This window comes from Macaca mulatta, chromosome 12, assembly GCF_049350105.2.
Source record: "Macaca mulatta isolate MMU2019108-1 chromosome 12, T2T-MMU8v2.0, whole genome shotgun sequence".
Taxonomy (NCBI): Eukaryota; Metazoa; Chordata; class Mammalia; order Primates; family Cercopithecidae; genus Macaca; species Macaca mulatta.
The window spans coordinates 42,190,116-42,212,560 of record NC_133417.1 but is presented as its reverse complement, the minus strand read 5'-3'; positions in this window follow the sequence as shown (position 1 = coordinate 42,212,560).

Below are 22,445 nucleotides of genomic sequence, written 5' to 3'. Positions count from 1 at the left end.
TGAAATCATCTCACAGAGTTACAGCTTTCCACTCCAGAAAGATTTCGCTAAGACAGTTCTTTTGGAATTGGCAAAGTGATATTTGGAAGCCCTTATAGGGCTATTGTGAAAAAGGAAATATACTCACATGAAATCTGGAAAGAAGCTTTCTGAGAAACTGCTTAGTGTTGTGTTAATTCATCTCACAGAGTTACATCTCTATTTCGTTGATCTCCTTGCTAGCCTTATTTCTGTGGAATCTGAGAACAGATATTTCGGATCCCTTGGAAGACGATAGGGCCAAAGGAAATATCCTCCGATAACAAGGAGAAAGAAGCTCTCTCAGAAACTTCTTTGTGTTCTGTGAAATCATCTCACAGAGTTTCAGATTTCCCCAGAAGAAGCCTTTCGCTAAAAAGTACTTGTGGATTTGGCAAAGTGATATTTGGAAGCCCTTAGAGGGCTATGGTGAAAAAGGAAATATCCTCAGATGAAATTTGGAAAGAAGCTTTGTGAGAAATTGCTCTGTGATATGTGACTTCCACTCACAGAGTTACATCTGTATTTCGTGTATCTCTTTGCTATCCTTATGTCTGTGGAATCTGAGAACAGATATTTCGGATCCCTTTGAAAACTGTAGGGACAAAGGAAATATCCTCCCATAACAAAGAGAAAGAAGCTTTCTGAGAAACTTCTTTGTGTTCTGTGAAATAATCTCACAGAGTTACAGCTTTCCCCTCAAGAAGCCTTTCGCTAAGACATTTCTTGTGTAATTGGCAAAGTGATATTTGGAAGCCCATAGAGGGGTATGGTGAAAAAGGAAATATCCTCCGATGAAATCTGGAAAGAAGCTTTCCGAGAAACTGCTCTGTGATATGTGACTTCCACTCACAGAGTTACATCTGTATTTCGTGGATCTCTTTGCTAGCCTTATTTCTGTGGAATCTGAGAACAGATATTTCGGATCCCTTTGAAGACTATAAGGCCAAAGGAAATATCCTCCCATAACAAAGAGAAAGAAACTTTCTGAGAAACTTCTTTGTGTTCTTTGAAATCATCTCACAGAGTTACAGCTTTCCCCTCAAGAAGCTTTTCGCTAAGACAGTTCTTGTGGAATTGGCAAAGTGACATTTGAAAGCCCATAGAGGGCTATGGTGAAAAAGGAAATATCCACAGATGAAATCTGGAAAGAAGCTTTCTGAGAAACTACATAGTGTTATGTTAATTCATCTCACAGAGTTACATCTGTATTTCGTGGATCTCTTTGCTAGCCTTATTTCTGTGGAATCTGAGAACAGATATTTCGGATCCCTTTCAAGACTATAGGGCCAAAGGAAATATCCTCCGATAACAAAGAGAAAGAAACATTCTGAGAAACTTCTTTGTGTTCTGTGAAATCATCTCACAGAGTTACAGCTTTCCCCTCAAGAAGCCTTTCGCTAAGACAGTTCTTGTGGAATTGGCAAAGTGATATTTGGAAGCCCATAGAGGGCTATGGTGAAAAAGGAAATATCCTCCGATGAAATCTGGAAAGAAGCTTTCTGAGAAACTGCTCTGTGATATGTGACTTCCACTCACAGAGTTACATCTGTATTTCGTGGATCTCTTTGCTAGCCTTATTTCTGTGGAATCTGAGAACAGATATTTCGGATCCCTTTGAAGACTATCGGGCCAAAGGAAATATCCTCCGATAACAAAGAGAAAGAAGCTTTCTGAGAAACTTCTTTGTGTTCTGTGAAATCATCTCACAGAGTTACAGCTTTCCCCTCAAGAAGCCTTTCGCTAAGACAGTTCTTGTGGAATTGGCAAAGTGATATTTGGAAGCCCATAGAGGGCTATGGTGAAAAACGAAATATCCTCAGATGAAATCTGGAAAGAAGCTTTCAGAGAAACTGCTCTGTGATATGTGACTTCCACTCCAGAGTTACATCTGTATTTCGTGGATTTCTTTGCTAGCCTTATTTCTGTGGAATATGAGAACAGATATTTCAGATCCCTTTGAAGACTACAGGGTCAAAGGAAATATCCTAAGATATCAAAGAGAAAGAAGCTTTCTGAGAGACATCTTTGTGTTCTGCGAAATCATCTCACTGAGTTACAGCTTTCCCCTCAGAAAGCCTTTTGCTAACACAGTTCTTGTGGAATTGGCACAGAGATATTTGGAAGCCCGTAGAGGGCTATGGTGAAAAAGGAACTATCCTCAGATGAAACCTGGAAAGAAGATCTCTGAGAAACTGCTTAGTGTTCTGTTAATTCATCTCGCAGAGTTACATATGTATGTCGTGGATCTCTTGGCTAGCCTTATTTCTGTGGAATCTGAGGACAGATATTTCGGATCCCTTTGAAGACTATAGGGCCAAAGGAAATATCCTCCGAAACAAAGAGAAAGAAGCTTTCTGAGAAACTTCTTTGTGTTCTGTGAAATCATCTCAAAGAGTGACAGCTTCCGCCTCAAGAAGCCTTTCGCTAAGACAGTTCTTGTGGAATTGGCAAAGTGATATTTGGAAGCCTGTAGAGGGCTATGGTGAAAAAGGAAGTATCCTCAGTTAAAATCTGGAAAGAAGCTTTCTGAGAAACTGCTCTGTGATATGTGACTTCCACTCACAGAGTTACATCTGTATTTCGTGGATCTCCTTGCTTGCATTATTTCTGTTGAATCCTGGAACAGATATTTCGCATCCCTTTGAACACTATAGGGCCAAAGGAAATATCCTCCGAAACAAAGAGAAAGAAGCTTTCTGAGACACTTCTTTGTGTTCTGTGAAATCATCTCACAGAGTTACAGCTTTCCCCTCAAGAAGTCTTTCGCTAAGACAGTTCTTGTGGAATTGGCAAAGTGATATTTGGAAGCCCATAGAGGGCTAGGGTGAAAAAGGAAATATCCTCAGATGAAATTTGGAAAGAAGCTTTGTGAGAAACTGCTCTGTGATATGTGACTTCCACTCACAGAGTTACATCTGTATTTCGTGGATCTCTTTGCTAGCCTTATTTCTGTGGAATCTGAGAACAGATATTTCGGATCCCTTGGAAGACTATAGGGCCAAAGGAAATATCCTCCGATAAGAAAGAGAAAGAAGCTTACTCAGAAACTTCTTTGTGTTCTGTGACATCATCTCACAGAGTTACAGCTTTCCCCTCAAGAAGCCTTTCGCTAAGACAGTTCTTGTGGAATTGGCAAAGTGATATTTGGAAGCCCATAGAGGGCTATGGTGAAAAAGAAATGTCCTCAGATGAAATCTGGAAAGAAGCTTTCTGAGAAACTGCTCTGTGATATGTGACTTCCACTCACAGAGTTACATCTGTATTTCGTGGATAACTTTGCTAGCCTTATTTCTGTGGAATCTGAGAACAGATATTTCGGATCCCTGGAAGACTATAGGGCCTAAGGAAATATCCTCCAATAACAAAGAGAAAGAAGCTTTCTGAGAAACTTCTTTGTGTTCTGGGAAATCATCTCACAGAGGTACAGCTTTCCAATCAAGAAGCCTTTCGCTAAGACAGTTCTTGTGGAATTGGCAAAGTGATACTTGGAACCGCTGGAGGGCTATGGTGAAAAAGGAAATATCCTCAGATGAAATCTGGAAAGAAGCTTTCTCAGAAACTGCTTAGTGTTCTGTTAATTCATCTCACAGAGTTACATCTGTATGTCGTGGATCTCTTTGCTAGCCTTATTTCTGTGGAATCTGAGAGCAGATATTTCAGATCCCTTTGAAGACTATAGGGCCAAAGGAAATATCCTCCGATAACAAAGAGAAAGAAGCTTACTCAGAAACTTCTTTGTGTTATGTGACATCATCTCACAGAGTTACAGCTTTCCCCTCAAAAAGCCCTTCGCTAAGACAGTTCTTGTGGAATTGGCATAGTGATATTTGGAAGCCCATAGAGGGCTATGTTGAAAAAGGAAATATCCTCAGATGAAATCTGGAAAGAAGCTTTCTGAGTAACTGCTTACTGTTCTGTTAATTCATCTCGCAGGGTTTCATCTGCATTTCGTGGATCTCTTTGCTAGCCCTATTTCTGTGGAATCTGAGAACAGATATTTCAGATCCTTTGAAGACTATAGGGCCAAAGGAAATATCCTCCGATAAAAAAGAGAAAGAAACTTTCTGAGAAATTTCTTTGTGTTCTGTGAAATCATCTCACAGAGTTACAGCTTTCCCCTCAAGAAGCCTTTCGCTAAGACAGTTCTTGTGGAATTGGCAAAGTGATATTTGGAAGCCCATAGAGGGCTACGGTGAAAAAGGAAATATCCTCAGATGATATCTGGAAAGAAGCTTTCTGAGAAACTGCTATGTGATATGTGACTTCCACTCACAGAGTTACATCTGTATTTCGTGGATCTCTTTGCCAGCCTTATTTCTGTTGAATCTGAGAACAGATATATCGCATCCCTTGGAAGACTATAGGGTCAAAGGAAATATCCTCAGATAACAAAGAGAAAGAAGCTTTGTGAGAAACTTCTTAGTTTTCTGTGAAATCATCTCACAGAGTTACAGCTTTCCCCTCAAGAAGCCTTTCGCTAAGACTGTTCTTGTGGAATTGGCAAAGTGATATTTGGAAGCCCATAGAGGGCTATGGTGAAAAAGGAAATATCCTAAGATTAAATCTGGAAAGAAGCTTTCTTAGAGACTGCTTAGAGTTCTCTTAATTCATCTCACAGAGTTACATCTGTATTTCGTGGATCTCTTTGCTAGCTTATTTCTGTGGAATCTGAGAACAGATATTTCGGATCCATTTGAACACTATAGGGCCAAAGGAAATATTCACCGATAACAAAGAGAAAGAAGTTTTTTGAGAAACTTCATTGTGTTCTGTTAAATCATCTCACAGAAATACAGCTTTCCCCTCAAGGAGCGTTTCCCTAAGACAGTTCTTGTGGAATTGGCAAAGTGATATTTGGAAGCCCATAGAAGGCTATGGTGAAAAAGGAAATATCCTCAGATGAAACCTGGAAAGGAGCTTTCTGAGAAAATGCTTAGTGTTCTGTTAATTTATCTAACAGAGTTACATCTGTATTTCGTGGATCTCTTTGCTAGCCTTATTTCTGTGGAATCTGAGAACAGATATTTCGGATCCCTTGGAAGAATATAGGGCCAAAGAAATATCCTCCGATAACAAAGAGAAAGAAGCTTTCTGAGAAACTTCTTGGTGTTCTGTGAAATCATCTCACTGAGTTACAGCTTCATGCTCAAGAAGCCTTTCGCCAAGACTGTTCTTGTGGAATTGGCAAAGTGATATTTGGAAGCCCATAGAGGGCTACGGTGAAAAAGGAAATATCCACAGATGAAATCTGGAAAGAATCTTTCTGAGAAACTGCTCTGTGATATGTGACTTCCACTCACAGAGTTACATCTGTATTTCGTGGACCTCTTTGCTAGCCTTATTTCTGTGGAATCTGAGAACAGATATTTGGGATCCCTTGGAAGACTATAGGGCCAAAGGAAATATCATCCGATAACAAAGAGAAAGAAGCTTTCTGAGAAACTTCTTTGTGTTCTGTGAAATCATCTCACAGAGTTACAGCTTTCCCCTCAAGAAGCCTTTCGCTAAGACAATTCTTGTGGAATTGGCAAAGTGATATGTGAAAGCCCATAGAGGGCTAAGGTGAAAAAGGAAATATCCTCATATGAAATCTGGAAAGAAGCTTTCTGAGAAACTGCTTACTGTTCTGTTAATTCATCTCAAAGGGTTATATCTGTATTTCGTGGATCTCTTTGCTAGCCTTACTTCTGTGGAATCTGAGAACAGATATTTCGGATCGCTTTGAAGACTATATGGCCAAAGGAAATATCCTCCGATAACAAAGAGAAAGAAGCTCTCTGAGAAACTTCTTTGTGTTCTATGAAATCATCTCACAGAGTTACAGCTTTCCCCTCAAGAAGCCTTTCGCTAAGACTGTTCTTTTGGAATTGGCAAAGTGATATTTGGAAGCCCATAGAGGGCTATGGTGAAGAAGGAAATATCCTCAGATGAAATCTGGACAAAAGCTTTCTGAGAAAGTGCTCTGTGATATGTGACTTCGACTCACAGAGTTACATCTGTATTTCGTGGATCTCTTTGTTAGCCTTATTTCTGTGGAATATGAGAACAGATATTTCGGATCCCTTGGAATACTATAGGGCCATAGGAAATATCCTCTGATAACAAAGAGTAAGAAGCTTTCTGAGAAACTTCTTTGTGTTCTGTGAAATCATCTCACAGAGATACAGCTTTCCCCTCAAGAAGACTTTCGCTAAGACAGTTCTTGTGGAATTGGCAAAGTGATATTTGCAAGCCCATAGTGGGCTATGGTGAAAAAGGAAATATCCTCAGATGATATCTGGAAAGAAGGTTTCTGAGAAACTGCTCTGTGATATGTGACTTCCACTCACAGAGTTACAACTGTATTTCGTGGATCACTTTGCTAGCCTTATTTCTGTGGAATCTGAGAACAGATATTTCGGAACCCTTGGAAGACTACAGGGCCAAAGGAAATATCCTCCCATAACAAAGAGTAAGAAGCTTTCTGAGAAACTTCTTTGTGTTGTGTGAAATCACCTCACAGAGTTACAGCTTCCAGCTCAAGAAGCCTTTAGCTAAGATAGTTCTTGTGGAATAGGAAAAGTGATATTTGGAAGCCAATAGAGGGCTATGGTGAAAAAGGAAATATCCTCAGATGATATCTGGAAAGAAACTTTCTGAGAAACTGCTCTGTGATATGTGACTTCCTCTCACGGAGTTACATCTGTATTTCGTGGATCTCTTTGCTAGCCTTATTTCTGTGGATTCTGAGAACAGATATTTCGGATCCCTTTGAAGAGTAAAGGGCCAAAGGAAATATCCTCCGATAACAAAGAGTAAGAAGCTTTCTGAGAAACTTCTTTGTGTTCTGTGAAATCATCTCACAGAGTTACAGCTTTCCCTTCAAGAAGCCTTTCGCTAAGACAGTTCTTGTGGAATTGGCAAAGTGATATTTGGAAGACCATAGAGGGCTATGATGAAAAAGGAAATATCCTCAGATGAAATCTGGAAAGAAGCTTTCTGAGAAACTGCTTACTGTTCTGTTAATTCATCTCGCAGGGTTATATCTGCATTTCGTGGATCTCTTTGCTAGCCTTATTTCTGTGGAATCTGAGAACAGATATTTCAGATCCCTTAGAAGACTATAGGACCAAAGGAAATATCCTCCGATAACAAAGAGAAAGAAGCTTTCTGAGAAACTTCTTTGTGTTCTGTGAAATCATCTCATAGAGTTACAGCTTTCCCTCAAGAAGCCTTTCGCTAAGACAGTTCTTGTGGAATTGGCAAAGTGATATTTGGAAGCCCATAGAGGGCTATGGTGAAAAAGGAAATATCCTCAGATGAAATCTGGAAAGAAGCTTTCTGAGAAACTGCTCTGTGATATGTGACTTTCACTCACAGAGTTACATCTGCATTTCGTGGATCTCTTTGCTAGCCTTATTTCTGTGGAATCTGAGAACAGATATTTCAGATCCCTTAGAAGACTATAGGACCAAAGGAAATATCCTCCGATAACAAAGAGAAAGAAGCTTTCTGAGAAACTTCTTTGTGTTCTGTTAAATCATCACACAGAGATACAGCTTTCCCCTTAAGAAGCCTTTCCCTAAGACAGTTCTTGTGGAATTGGTAAAGTGATATTTGGAAGCCCATAGAGGGCTATGGTGAAAAAGGAAATATCCTCAGATGAAACCTGGAGAGGAGTTTTCTGAGAAACTGCTTAGTGTTCTGTTAATTCATCTCACAGAGTTACATCTGTATATCGTGAATCTCTTTGCTAGCCTTATTTCAGTAGAATCTGAGAATAGATATTTCGGATCCCTTTGAAGACTATAGGGCCAAAGGAAATATCCTCCGATAACAAACAGAAAGAAGCTTTCTGAGAAACTTCTTTGTGTTCTGTGAAATCATCTCACTGAGTTACAGCTTTCCCCTCAAGAAGCCTTTCGCTAAGACTGTTCTTGTGGAATTGGCAAAGTGATATTTGGAAGCCCATAGAGGGCTATAGTGAAAAAGGAAATATCCACAGATGAAATCTGGAAAGAAGCTTTCTGAGAAAATGCTTAGTGTTATTTTAATTTATCTCACAGGATTACATCTGTATTTCTTGGATCTCTTTGCTAGCCTTATTTCTGTGGAATCTGAGAACAGATATTTCGGATCCCTTTGAAGACTATAGGGCCAAAGGAAATATCCTCCGATAACAAAGAGAAAGAAGCTTTCTGAGAAACTTCTTTGTATTCTGTGAAATCATCTCACAGAGTTACAGTTTTCCCCTCAAGAAGCCTTTCGCTAAGACAGTTCTTGTGGAATTGCCAAAGTGATATTTGGAAGCCCATAGAGGACTATGGTGAATAAGGAAATATCCTCAGTTGATATCTGGAAAGAAGGTTTCTGAGAAACTGCTCTGTGATATGTGACTTCCAATCACAGAGTTATATCTGTATTTCGTGGATCTCTTTTTTAGCCTTATTTCTGTGGAATCTGATAACAGATATTTGGGATCCCTTGGAAGACTACAGGGCCAAAGGAAATATCCCTCCATAACAAAGAGTAAGAAGCTTTCTGAGAAACTTCTTTGTGTTCTGTGAAATCATCTTACAGAGTTACAGCTTCCCGTTCAAGAAGCCTTTCGCTAAGACAGTTCTTGTGGAATTGGCAAAGTGATATTTGGAAGCCAGTAGAGGGCTTTGGTGAAAAAGGAAATATCCTCAGATGATATCTGGAAAGAAGCTTTCTGAGAAACTGCTCTGTGATATGTGACTTCCACTCACAGAGTTACATCTGTATTTCGTGGATCTCTTTGCTAGCCTTATTTCTGTGGAATCTGAGAACAGATATTTCGGATCTCTTTGAAGATTAAAGGGCCAAAGGAAATAACCTCCGATAACAAAGAGAAAGAAGCTTTCTGAGAAACTTCTTTGTGTGCTGTGAAATCATCTCACAGAGTTACATCTTTTCCCTCAAGAAGCCTTTAGCTAAGAAAATTCTTGTGGAATTGGCAAAGTGATATTTGGAAGCCCATAGAGGGCTATGGAGAAAAAGGAAATATCCTCAGATGAAATATGGAAAGAAGCTTTCTGTGAAACTGCTCTGTGATATGTGAGTTCCACTCACAGAGTCACATCTGTATTTCTTGGATCTCTTTGCTAGCCTTATTTCTGTGGAATCTGAGAACAGATATTTCGAAACCCGTTGAAGAGTATACGGTCAAAGGAAATATCCTCCGATAACAAAGAGAAAGAAGCTTTCTCAGAAACTTCTTTGTGTTCTATGAAATCATCTCACAGAGTTACAGCTTTCCCCTCAAGAAGCCTTTCGCTAAGACAGTTCTTGTGGAATTGGCCAAGTGATAATTGGAAGCCCATAGAGGGCTATGGTGCAAAAGGAAATATCCTCAGATGAAATCTGGACAGAAGCTTTCTGAGAAACTGCTCTCTGATATGTGACTTCCACTCACAGAGTTACATATGCATTTCGTGGAACTCTTTGCTAGCCTAATTTCTGTGGAATATGAGAACAGATATTTCGGATCCCTTTGAAGACTATAGGGCCAAAGGAAATATCCTCCGATAACAAAGAGAAAGAAGATTTCTGAGAAACTTCTTTGTGTTCTATGAAATCATCTCACAGAGTTACAGCTTTCCCCTCAAGAAGCCTTTAGCTACGATAGTTCTTGTGGAATTGCCCAAGTGATAATTGGAAGCCCATAGAGGGCTATGGTGCAAAAGGAAATATCCTCAGATGAAATCTGGAAGGAAGCTTTCTGAGAAACTGTTCTGTGATATGTGACTTCCACTCACAGAGTTACATCTGTATTTCGTGGATCTCTTTGCTAGCCTTATTACTGTGAAATGTGAGAACAGATATTTCGAAACCCTTTGAAGAATATACGGCCAAAGGAAATATCCTCCGATAACAAAGAGAAACAAGCTTTCTGAGAAACTTCTTTGTGTTCTCTGAAATAATCTCACAGAGTTACAGCTTTCCCCTAAAGAATCCTTTTCCTAAGACAGCTCTTGTGGAATTGGCAAAGTGATATTTGGAAGCCCCTAGAGGGCTATGGTGAAAAAGGAAATATCCTCAGATGAAATCTGGACAGAAGCTTTCTGAGAAACTGCTCTCTGATATGTGACTTCCACTCAAAGAGCTACGTCTGTATGTCGTGTATCTCTTTGGTTGCCTTATTTCTGTGGAATCTGAGAACAGATATTTCGGATCCCTTTGAATTCTATAGGGCCAAGGGAAATATCCTCCGATATCAAAGAGAAAGAAGCTTTCTGAGAAACTTCTTTGTGTTCTGTGAAATCATCTGACAGAGTTACAGCTTTCCCCTCAAGATGCCTTTCGCTAAGACAATTCTTGTGGAATTGGCAAAGTGATAATTGGAAGCCCATAGAGGGCTACGGTGAAAAAGGAAATATCCTCAGATGAAATCTGGAAGGAAGCTTTCTGAGAAACTGCTTAGATTTCTGTTAATTCATCTCACAGAGTTACATCTGTATTTCGTGGATCTCTTTGCTAGCCTTATTTCTGTGGGATCTGAGATCAGATATTTCGGTTCCCTTTGAAGACTATAGGGCCAAAGGAAATATCCTCCGATAACAAAGAGAAAGAAGCTTTCTGAGAAACTTCTTTGTGTTCTGTGAAATCGTCTCACACAGTTACAGCTTGCCCCTCAAGAAGCCTTTCGCTAAGACAGTTATTGTGGAATTGGCAAAGAGATATTTGGAAGCCCATAGAGGGGTATGGTGAAAAAGGAAATATCCTCAGTTGAAGTCTGGAAAGAAGCTTTCTGAGAAACTGCTTAGTGTTCTATTAATTCATATCACAGAGTTACATTTGTATTTCGTGGATCTCTTTGCTAGCCTTATTTCTGTGGAATCTGAGAACAGATATTTCGGATCCCTTTGAAGACTATAGGGCCAAAGGAAATATCCTCCGATAACGAAGAGAAAGAAGCTTTCTGAGAAACTTCTTTGTGTTCTGTGAAATCATCTCACAGAGTTAAAGCATTCCCCTCAAGAAGCCTTTCGCTAAGACAGTTCTTGTGGAATTGGCAAAGTGATATTTGGAAGCCCTTAGAGGGCTATGGTGAAAAAAGAAATATCCTCAGATGAAATCTGGAAAAAAGCTTTCTGAGAAACTGCTCTGGGATATGTGACTTCCACTCACAGAGTTACATCTGTATTTCGTGGATCTCTTTGCTAGCCTTATTTCTGTGGAAAGTGAGAACAGATATTTCGGATCCCTTTGAAGAGTATACGGCCAAAGGAAATATCCTCCGATAACAAAGAGAAGGAAGCTTTCTGAGTAACTTCTTTGTTTTCTGTGACATCATCTCAAAGAGTTACAGTTTTCCCCTTAAGAAGCCTTTGGCTAAGACAGTTCTTGTGGAATTGGCAAAGTGATATTTGGAAGCCCATTGAGGGCTAAGGTGAAAAAGGAAATAACCTCAGATGAAATCTGCAAAGAAGCTTTCTGAGAAACTGCTTAGAGTTCTGTTAGTTCATCTCACAGACTTACATCTGTATTTCGTGGATCTCTTTGTTAGCCTTATTTCTGTGGGATCTGAGAACAGATATTTCGGATCCCTTTGAAGACTATAGGGCCAAAGGAAATATCCTCCGATAACAAAGAGAAAGAAGCTTTCTGAGAAACTTCTTTGTGTTCTGTGAAATCATCTCACAGAGTTACAGCTTTCCCCTCAAGAAGCCTTTCGCTAAGACAGTTCTTGTGGAATTGGCAAAGTGATATTTGGAAGCTCATAGAGGGCTATGGTGAAAAAGGAAATATCCTCAGATGATATCTGGACAGAAGCTTTCTGAGAAACTGCTCTGTGATATGTGATTTCTACTCACAGAGTTACATCTGTATTTCGGCGACCTCTTTGCTAGCCTTATTTCTGTGGAATCTGAGAACGGATATTTCGGATCTCTTTGAAGACTATAGGGACAAAGGAAATATCCTCCGATAACAAAGAGAAAGAAGCTTTCTGAGAAACTTCTTTGTGTTCTGTGAAATCATCACACAGAGTTACAGCTTTCCCCTCAACAAGCCTTTCTCTAAGACATTTCTTGTGGAATTGGCAAAGTGATATTTGGAAGCCGATAGAGGGCTATGGTGAAAAAGGAAATGTCCTCAGATGAAATCTGTAAAGAAGCTTTTTGAGAAACTGCTTAGTGTCCTGTTAATTCATCTCACAGAGTTACATCTGTATTTCATGGATGTCTTTGCTAGCCTTATTTCTGTGGAATATGAGAACAGATATTTCGGATCCCTTTGAAGACTATAGGGCCAAAGGAAATATCCTCCGATAACAAAGAGAAAGAAGCTTTCTGAGATACTGCTTTGTGTTCTGTGAAATCATCTCACAGAGTTACATCTTTCCTTTCAAGAAGCCTTTCGCTAAGACAGTTCTTGTGGAATTGGCAAAGTGATATTTGGAAGCCCATAGAGGTCTATGGTGAAAAAGGAAATATCCTCAGATGAAATCTGGAAAGAAGCTTTCTGAGAAACTGCTCTGTGATATGTGACTTCCACTCACAGAGTTACATCTGTATTTCGTAGATCTCTTTGCTAGCCTTATTTCTGTGGAATCTGAGAACAGATATTTCGGATCCCTTTGAAGACTATAGGGCCAAAGACAATATCCTCCGATAACAAAGAGAAAGAAGCTTTCTGAGAAACTACTTTGTGTTCTGTGAAATCATCTCACAGAGTTACAGCTTTCCCCTCAAGAAGCCTTTCGCTAAGACAGTTCTTGTGGAATTGGCAAAGTGATATTTGGAAGCCCATAGAGTGCTATGGTGAAAAAGGAAACATCCTCCGATGAAATCTGGAAAGAAGCTTTCTGAGAAAATGTTCTGTGATATGTGATTTCCACTCACAGAGTTACATCTGTATTTCGTGGATGTCTTTGCTAACCTTATTTCTATGGAATCTGAGAACAGATATTTCGGATCCCTTTGAAGCTTATAGGGCCACAGGAAATATCCTCCGATAACAAAGAGAAAGAAGCTTTCTGAGAAACTTTTTTGTGTTCTGGGAAATCATCTCATAGAGTTACAGCTTTTCCCTCAAGAAGTCTTTACCTAAGACAGTTATGTGGAATTGGCAAAGTGATATTTGGAAGCCCCTAGAGGGCTATGGTGAAAAATGAAATATCCTCAGATGAAATCTGGAAGAAAGCTTTCTGAGAAACTGCTCTGTGTTATGTGACTTCCACTCACAGACTTACATCTGTATTTCGTGGATCTCTTTGCTAGCCTTATTTCTGTGGAATCTGAGAACAGATATTTTGGATCCCTTTGAAGACTATAGGGCCAAAGGAAATATCCTCCCATGACAAAGAGAAAGAAGCTTTCTGAGAAAATTCTTTGTGTTCTGTGAAATCATCTCACAGAGGTACAGCTTTCCCCTCAAGAAGCCTTTCGCAAAGACAGTTCTTGTGGAATTGGCAAAGTGATATTTGGAAGCCCATAGAGGTCTATGGTGAAAAAGGAAATATCCTCCGATGAAATCTGGGAAGAAGCTTTCTGAGAAACTGCTTAGAGTTCTGTTAATTCATCTCACAGTGTTACATCTGTATTTCGTGGATCTCTTTGCTAGCTTTATTTCTATGGGATCTGAGAACAGATATTTCGGATCCCTTTGAAGACTAGAGGGCCAAAGGAAATATCGTCCGAAACAAAGAGAAAGAAGCTTTCTGAGAAACTTCTTTGTGTTCTGTGAAATCATCTCACAGAGTTACAGCTTTCCCCTCAAGAAGCCTTTCGCTAAGACAGTTCTTGTGGAATTGCCAAAGTGATATTTGGAAGCCCAGAGAGGGCTATGGTGAAAAAGGAAATATCCTCAGATGAAATCTGAAAAGAAGCTTTCTTAGAAACTGCTTAGTGTTCTGTTAATTCATCTCACAGAGTTACATCTGTATTTCGTGGATCTCTTCGCTAGCGTTATTTCTGTGGATTCTGAGAACGGATATTTCGGATCCCTTTGAAAACTATAGGGCCAAAGGAAATATCCTCCGATAACAAAGAGAAAGAAGCTTTCTGAGAAACTTCTTTGTGTTCTGTGAAATCATCTCAGAGAGTTACAGCTTCCCCCTCAAGAAGCCTTTCGCTAAGATAGTTCTTGTGGAATTGGCAAAGTGATATTTGGAAGCCAATAGAGGGCTATGGTGAATAAGGAAATATCCTCAGTTGATATCTGGAAAGAAAGTTTCTGAGAAACTGCTCTGTGATATGTGACTTCCAATCACAGAGTTATATCTGTATTTCGTGGATCTCTTTTTTAGCCTTATTTCTGTGGAATCTGAGAACAGATATTTCTGATCACTTTGAAGAGTATACGGCCAAAGGAAATATCCTCCGATAACAAAGAGAAAGAAGCTTTCTGTGAAACTTCTTTGTGTTCTGTGAAATCATCTCAGAGAGTTACAGCTTTCTCCTCAAGAAGCCTTTCGCTAAGACAGTCTTGTGGAATTGGCAAAGTGATATTTGGACGCCCCTAGAGGGCTATGGTGAAAAAGGAAATATCCTCAGATGAAATCAGAAAAGAAGCTTTCTGAGAAACTGATCTGTGATACGTGACTTCCACTCACGGAGTTACATCTGTATTTCGTGGATCTCTTTGCTAGCCGTATTTCTGTATAATCTGAGAACAGATATTTCGGATCCCTTTGAAGACTATAGGGCCAAAGGAAATATCCTCCGATAACAAAGAGAAAGAAGCTTTCTGAGAAACGTCTTTGTGTTCTGTGAAATCATCTTACCGAGTTACAGCTTCCCGTTCAAGAAGCCTTTCGCTATGACAGTTCTTGTGGAATTGGCAAAGTGATATTTGGAAGCCAGTAGAGGGCTTTGGTGAAAAAGGAAATATCCTCAGATGATATCTGGAAAGAAGCTTTCTGAGAAACTGCTCTGTGATATGTGACTTCCACTCACAGAGTTACATCTGTATTTCGTGGATCTCTTTGCTAGCCTTATTTCTGTGGAATCTGAGAAGAGATATTTCGGATCTCTTTGAAGATTAAAGGGCCAAAGGAAATAACCTCCGATAACAAAGAGAAAGAAGCTTTCTGAGAAACTTCTTTGTGTGCTGTGAAATCATCTCACAGAGTTACATCTTTCCCCTCAAGAAGCCTTTAGCTAAGACAATTCTTGTGGAATTGGCAAAATGATATTTGGAAGCCCATAGAGGGCTATGGTGAAAAAGGAAATATCCTCAGATGAAATATGGAAAGAAGCTTTCTATGAAACTACTCTGTGATATGTGAGTTCCACTCACAGAGTCACATCTGTATTTCTTGGATCTCTTTGCTAGCCTTATTTCTGTGGAATCTGAGAACAGATATTTCGAAACCCGTTGAAGAGTATACGGCCAAAGGAAATATCCTCCGATAACAAAGAGAAAGAAGCTTTCTGAGAAACTTCTTTGTGTTCTATGAAATCATCTCACAGAGTTACAGCTTTCCCCTCAAGAAGCCTTTCGCTAAGACAGTTCTTGTGGAATTGGCCAAGTGATAATTGGAAGCCCGTAGAGGGCTATGGTGCAAAAGGAAATATCCTCAGATGAAATCTGGACAGAAGCTTTCTGAGAAACTGCTCTCTGATATGTGACTTCCACTCACAGAGTTACATCTGCATTTCGTGGAACTCTTTGCTAGCCTAATTTCTGTGGAATATGAGAACAGATATTTCGGATCCCCTTGAAGACTATAGGGACAAAGGAAATATCCTCCGATAACAAAGAGAAAGAAGCTTTCTGAGAAACTTTTTTGTGTTCTATGAAATCATCTCACAGAGTTACAGCTTTGCCCTCAAGAAGCCTTTAGCTACGATAGTTCTTGTGGAATTGGCCTAGTGATAATTGGAAGCCCATAGAGGGCTATGGTGCAAAAGGAAATATCCTCAGATGAAATCTGGAAGGAAGCTTTCTGAGAAACTGTTCTGTGATATGTGACTTCCACTCACAGAGTTATATCTGTATTTCGTGGATCTCTTTGCTAGCCTTATTACTGTGAAATGTGAGAACAGATATTTCGAAACCCTTTGAAGAATACACGGCCAAAGGAAATATCCTCCGATAACTAAGAGAAAGAAGCTTTCTGAGAAACTTCTTTGTGTTCTCTGAAATCATCTCACAGAGTTACAGCTTTCCCCTAAAGAATCCCTTTCCTAAGACAGCTCTTGTGGAATTGGCAAAGTGACATTTGGAAGCCCCTTGAGGGCTATGGTGAAAAAGGAAATATCCTCAGATGAAATCTGGACAGAAGCTTTCTGAGAAACTGCTCTCTGATATGTGACTTCCACTCACAGAGCTACGTCTGTATGTCGTGTATCTCTTTGGTTGCCTTATTTCTGTGGAATCTGAAAACAGATATTTCGGATCCCATTGAATACTATAGGGCCAAGGGAAATATCCTCCGATATCAAAGAGAAAGAAGCTTTCTGAGAAACTTCTTTGTGTTCTGTGAAATCATCTGACAGAGTTACAGCTTTCCCCTCAAGAAGCCTTTCGCTAAGACAATTCTTGTGGAATTGGCAAAGTGATAATTGGAAGCCCATAGAGGGCTACGGTGAAAAAGGAAATATCCTCAGATGAAATCTAGAAAGAATCTTTCTGAGAAACTGCTCTGTGATATGTGACTTCCACTCACAGAGTTACATCTGTATTTCGTGGATCTCTTTGCTAGCCTTATTTCTGTGTAATCTGAGAACAGATATTTCGGATCCCATTGAAGACTATAGGGCCAAAGGAAATATCCTCCGATAACAAAGAGAAAGAAGCTTTATGAGAAACTTCTTTTGTGTTCTGTGAAATCATCTCACAGAGTTACAGCTTTCCAGTCAAGAAGCCTTTCGCTAAGACAGTTCTTGTGGAATTGGCAAAGTGATATTTGGAAGCCCATAGAGGGCTATGGTGAAAAAGGAAATATCCTCAGATGAAATCTGGAAGGAAGCTTTCTGAGAAACTGCTTAGAGTTCTGTTAATTCATCTCACAGAGTTACATCTGTATTTCGTGGACCTCTTTGCTAGCCTTATTTCTGTGGGATCTGAGAACAGATATTTCGGTTCCCTTTGAGGACTATAGGGCCAAAGGAAATATCCTCCGATAACAAAGAGAAAGAAGCTTTCTGAGAAACTTCTTTGTGTTCTGTGAAATCGTCTCACACAGTTACAGCTTGCCCCTCAAGAAGCCTTTCGCTAAGACAGTTATTGTGGAATTGGCAAAGAGATATTTGGAAGCCCATAGAGGGGTATGGTGAAAAAGGAAATATCCTCAATTGAAGTCTGGAAAGAAGCTTTCTGAGAAACTGCTTAGTGTTCTATTAATTCATCTCACAGAGTTACATTTGTATTTCGTGGATCTCTTTGCTAGCCTTATTTCTGTGGAATCTGAGAACAGATATTTCGGATCCCTTTGAAGACTATAGGGCCAAAAGAAATATCCTCCGATAACGAAGAGAAAGAAGCTTTCTGAGAAACTTCTTTGTGTTCTGTGAAATCATCTCACAGAGTTACAGCATTCCCCTCAAGAAGCCTTTCGCTAAGACAGTTCTTGTGGAATTGGCAAAGTGATATTTGGAAGCCCATAGAGGGCTATGGTGAAAAAGGAAATATCTCAGATGAAATCTGGAAAGAAGCTTTCTGAGAAACTTCTCTGTGATATGTGACTTCCACTCACAGAGTTACATCTCTATTTCGTGGATCGCTTTGCTAGCCTTATTTCTGTGGAATCTGAGAATAGATATTTCGGATCCTTTTGAAGACTATAGGGCCAAAGGAAATATCCTCCGATAACAAAGAGAAAGAAGCTTTCTGAGAAACTTCTTTGTGTTCTGTGAAATCATCTCACAGAGTTACAGCTTTCCCCTCAAGAAGCCTTTCGCTAAGACAGTACTTGTGTAATTGGCAAAGTGATATTTGGAAGCCCTTAGAGGGCTATGGTGAAAAAAGAAATATCCTTAGATGAAATCTGGAAAAAGGCTTTCTGAGAAACTGCTCTGTGATATGTGACTTCCACTCACAGAGTTACATCTGTATTTCGTGGATCTCTTTGCTAGCCTTATTTCTGTGGAAAGTGAGAACAGATATTTCGGATCCCTTTGAAGAGTATACGGCCAAAGGAAATATCCTCCGATAACAAAGAGAAGGAAGCTTTCTGAGTAACTTCTTTGTTTTCTGTGACATCATCTCAAAGAGTTACAGTTTTCCCCGTAAGAAGCCTTTGGCTAAGACAGTTCTTGTGGAATTGGCAAAGTGATATTTGGAAGCCCATTGAGGGCTAAGGTGAAAAAGGAAATAACCTCAGTTGAAATCTGCAAAGAAGCTTTCTGAGAAACTGCCTAGAGGTCTGTTAGTTCATCTCACAGACTTACATCTGTATTTCGTGGATCTCTTTGCTAGCCTTATTTCTGTGGGATCTGAGAACAGATATTTCGGATCCCTTTGAAGACTATAGGGCCAAAGGAAATATCCTCCGATAACAAAGAGAAAGAAGCTTTCTGAGAAACTTCTTTGTGTTCTGTGAAATCATCTCACAGAGTTACAGCTTTCCCCTCAAGAAGCCTTTCGCTAAGACAGTTCTTGTGGAATTGGCAAAGTGATATTTGGAAGCTCATAGAGGGCTATGGTGAAAAAGGAAATATCCTCAGATGATATCTGGAAAGAAGCTTTCTGAGAAACTGCTGTGTGATATGTGATTTCTACTCACAGAGTTACATCTGTATTTCGTCGACCTCTTTGCTAGCCTTATTTCTGTGGAATCTGAGAACGGATATTTCGGATCTCTTTGAAGACTATAGAGCTAAAGGAAATATCCTCCGATAACAAAGAGAAAGAAGCTTTCTGAGATACTGCTTTGTGTTCTGTGAAATCATCACACAGAGTTACAGCTTTCCCCTCAACAAGCCTTTCTCTAAGACATTTCTTGTGGAATTGGCAAAGTGATATTTGGAAGCCGATAGAGGGCTATGGTGAAAAAGGAAATGTCCTCAGATGAAATCTGTAAAGAAGCTTTCTGAGAAACTGCTTAGTGTTCTGTTAATTCATCTCACAGAGTTACATCTGTATTTCATGGATGTCTTTGCTAGCCTTATTTCTGTGGAATATGAGAACAGATATTTCGGATCCCTTTGAAGACTATAGGGCCAAAGGAAATATCCTCCGATAACAAAGAGAAAGAAGCTTTCTGAGATACTGCTTTGTGTTCTGTGAAATCATCTCACAGAGTTACATCTTTCCTTTCAAGAAGCCTTTCGCTAAGACAGTTCTTGTGGAATTGGCAAAGTGATATTTGGAAGCCCATAGAGGGCTATGGTGAAAAAGGAAATATCCTCCGATGAAATCTGGAAAGAAGCTTTCTGAGAAACTGCTCTGTGATATGTGACTTCCACTCACAGAGTTACATCTGTATTTCGTGGATCTCTTTGCTAGCCTTATTTCTGTGCAATCCGAGAACAGATATTTCGGATCCCTTTGAAGACTATAGGGCCAAAGACAATATCCTCCGATAACAAAGAGAAAGAACTTTCTGAGAAACTACTTTGTGTTCTGTGAAATCATCTCACAGAGTGACAGCTTTCCCCTCAAGAAGCCTTTCGCTAAGACAGTTCTTGTGGAATTGGCAAAGTGATATTTGGAAGCCCATAGAGGTCTATGGTGAAAAAGGAAACATCCTCCGATGAAATCTGGAAAGAAGCTTTCTGAGAAAATGCTCTGTGATATGTGATTTCCACTCACAGAGTTACATCTGTATTTCGTGGATGTCTTTGCTAACCTTATTTCTATGGAATCTGAGAACAGATATTTCGGATCCCTTTGAAGACTATAGGGCCACAGGAAATATCCTCCGATAACAAAGAGAAAGAAGCTTTCTGAGAAACTTTTTTGTGTTCTGGGAAATCATCTCATAGAGTTACAGCTTTTCCCTCAAGAAGTCTTTAGCTAAGACAGTTCTTGTGGAATTGGCAAAGTGATATTTGGAAGCCCCTAGAGGGCTATGGTGAAAAATGAAATATCCTCAGATGAAATCTACAAGGAAGCTTTCTGAGAAACTGCTCTGTGTTATGTGACTTCCACTCACAGACTTACATCTGTATTTCGTGGATCTCTTTGCTAGCCTTATTTCTGTGGAATCTGAGAACAGATATTTCGGATCCCTTTGAAGACTATAGGGCCAAAGGAAATATCCTCCCATGACAAAAAGAAAGAAGCTTTCTGAGAAAATTCTTTGTGTTCTGTGAAATCATCTCACAGAGTTACAGCTTTCCCCTCAAGAAGCCTTTCGCAAAGACAGTTCTTGTGGAATTGGCAAAGGGATATTTGGAAGCCCATAGAGGTCTACGGTGAACACGGAAATATCCTCCGATGAAATCTGGGAAGAAGCTTTCTGAGAAACTGCTTAGAGTTCTGTTAATTCATCTAACAGTGTTACATCTGTATTTCGTGGATCTCTTTGCTAGCTTTATTTCTATGGGATCTGAGAACAGATATTTCGGATCCCTTTGAAGTCTAGAGGGCCAAAGGAAATATCGTCCGAAACAAAGAGAAAGAAGCTTTCTGAGAAACGTCTTTGTGTTCTGTGAAATCATCTCACAGAGTTACAGCTTTCCCCTCAAGAAGCCTTTCGCTAAGTCAGTTCTTGTGGAATTGGAAAAGTGATATTTGGAAGCCCATAGAGGGCTATGGTGAAAAAGGAAATACCCACCGATGAAATCTAGAAAGAAACTTTCTGAGAAACTGCTTAGTGTTCTGTTAATTCATCTCACCAAGTTACATCTGTATTTCGTGGATCTCTTTGCTAGCCTTATTTCTGTGGAATCTGATTACAGATATTTCGGATGCCTTTGAAGACTATAGGGCCAAATGAAATATCCTCCGTTAACAAAGAGAAAGAAGCTTTCTGAGAAACTTCTTTGTGTTCTGTGAAATCATCTCACACAGTTACAGCTTTCCCCTCAAGAAGCCTTTCGCTAACACATTTCTTGTGGAATTGGCAATGTGATATTTGGAAGCCCATAGAGGGCTACGGTTAAAAAAGAAATATCCTCATATGAAATCGGGAAAGAAGCTTTCTGAGAAACGGCTTAGAGTTCTGTTAATTCATCTCACAGAGTTACATCTGTATTTCGTGGTTCTCTTTGCTAGCCTTATTTCTGTGGAAGCTGAGAACAGATATTTCGTATCCCTTTGTACACTATAGGGCCAAAGGAAATATCCTCCGATAACAAAGAGAAAGAGGCTTTCTGAGAAACTTCTTTGTGTTCTGTGAAACGATCTCACAGAGTTACAGCTTTCCCCTCAAGAAGCCTTTCACTAAGATAGTTCTTGTGGAATTGGCAAAGTGATATTTGGAAGCCAATAGAGGGCTATGGTGAATAAGGAAATATCCTCAGATGATATCTGGAAAGAAGGTTTCTGAGAACCTGCTCTGTGATATGTGACTTCCACTCACAGAGTTATATCTGTATTTCGTGGATCTCTTTTTTAGCCTTATTTCCGTGGAATCTGAGAACAGATATTTCGGATCCCTTGGAAGACGACAGGGCCACAGGAAATATCCTCCCATAACAAAGAGTAAGAAGCTTTCTGAGAAACTTCTTTGTGTTCTGTGAAATCATCTCACAGAGTTACAGCTTCCCGTTCAAGAAGTCTTTCGTTAAGACAGTTCTTGTGGAATTGGCAAAGTGATATTTGGAAGCCAGTAGAGGGCTATGGTGAAAAAGGAAATGTCCTCAGATGATATCTGGAACGAAGTTTTCTGAGAAACTGCTCTGTGATATGTGACTTCCACTCACAGAGTTATATCTGTATTTCGTGGATCTCTTGCTAACCTTATTTCTGTGGAATCTGAGAACAGATATTTCAGATCCCTTTGAAGACTATAGGGCCAAAGGAAATATCCTCTGATAACAAAGAGAAAGAAACTTTCTGAGAAACTTCTTTGTGTTCTGTGAAATCATCTCACAGAGGTACAGCTTTCCCCTCAAGAAGCCTTTCGCTAAGACAGTTCTTGTGGAATTGGCAAAGTGATATTTGGAAGCCCATAGAGGGCTATGGTGAAAAAGGAAATATCCTCAGATGAAATCTGGAAAGAAGCTTTCTGAGAAACTGCTTAGTGTTCTGTTAATTCATCTCACAGAGTTACATCTGTATTTCGTGGATCTCTTCGCTAGCGTTATTTCTGTGGATTCTGAGAACAGATATTTCGGATCCCTTTGAAAACTATAGGGCCAAAGGAAATATCCTCCGATAACAAAGAGAAAGAAGCTTTCTGAGAAACTTCTTTGTGTTCTGTGAAATCATCTCACAGTGTTACAGCTTTCCCCTCAAGAAGCCTTTCGCTAAGACAGTTCTTTTGGAATTGGCAATGTGATATTTGGAAGCCCATAGAGGGCTATGGTGAAAAAGAAAATATCCTCAGATGAAATATGGAAAGAAGCTTTCTGAAAAACTGCTTAGTG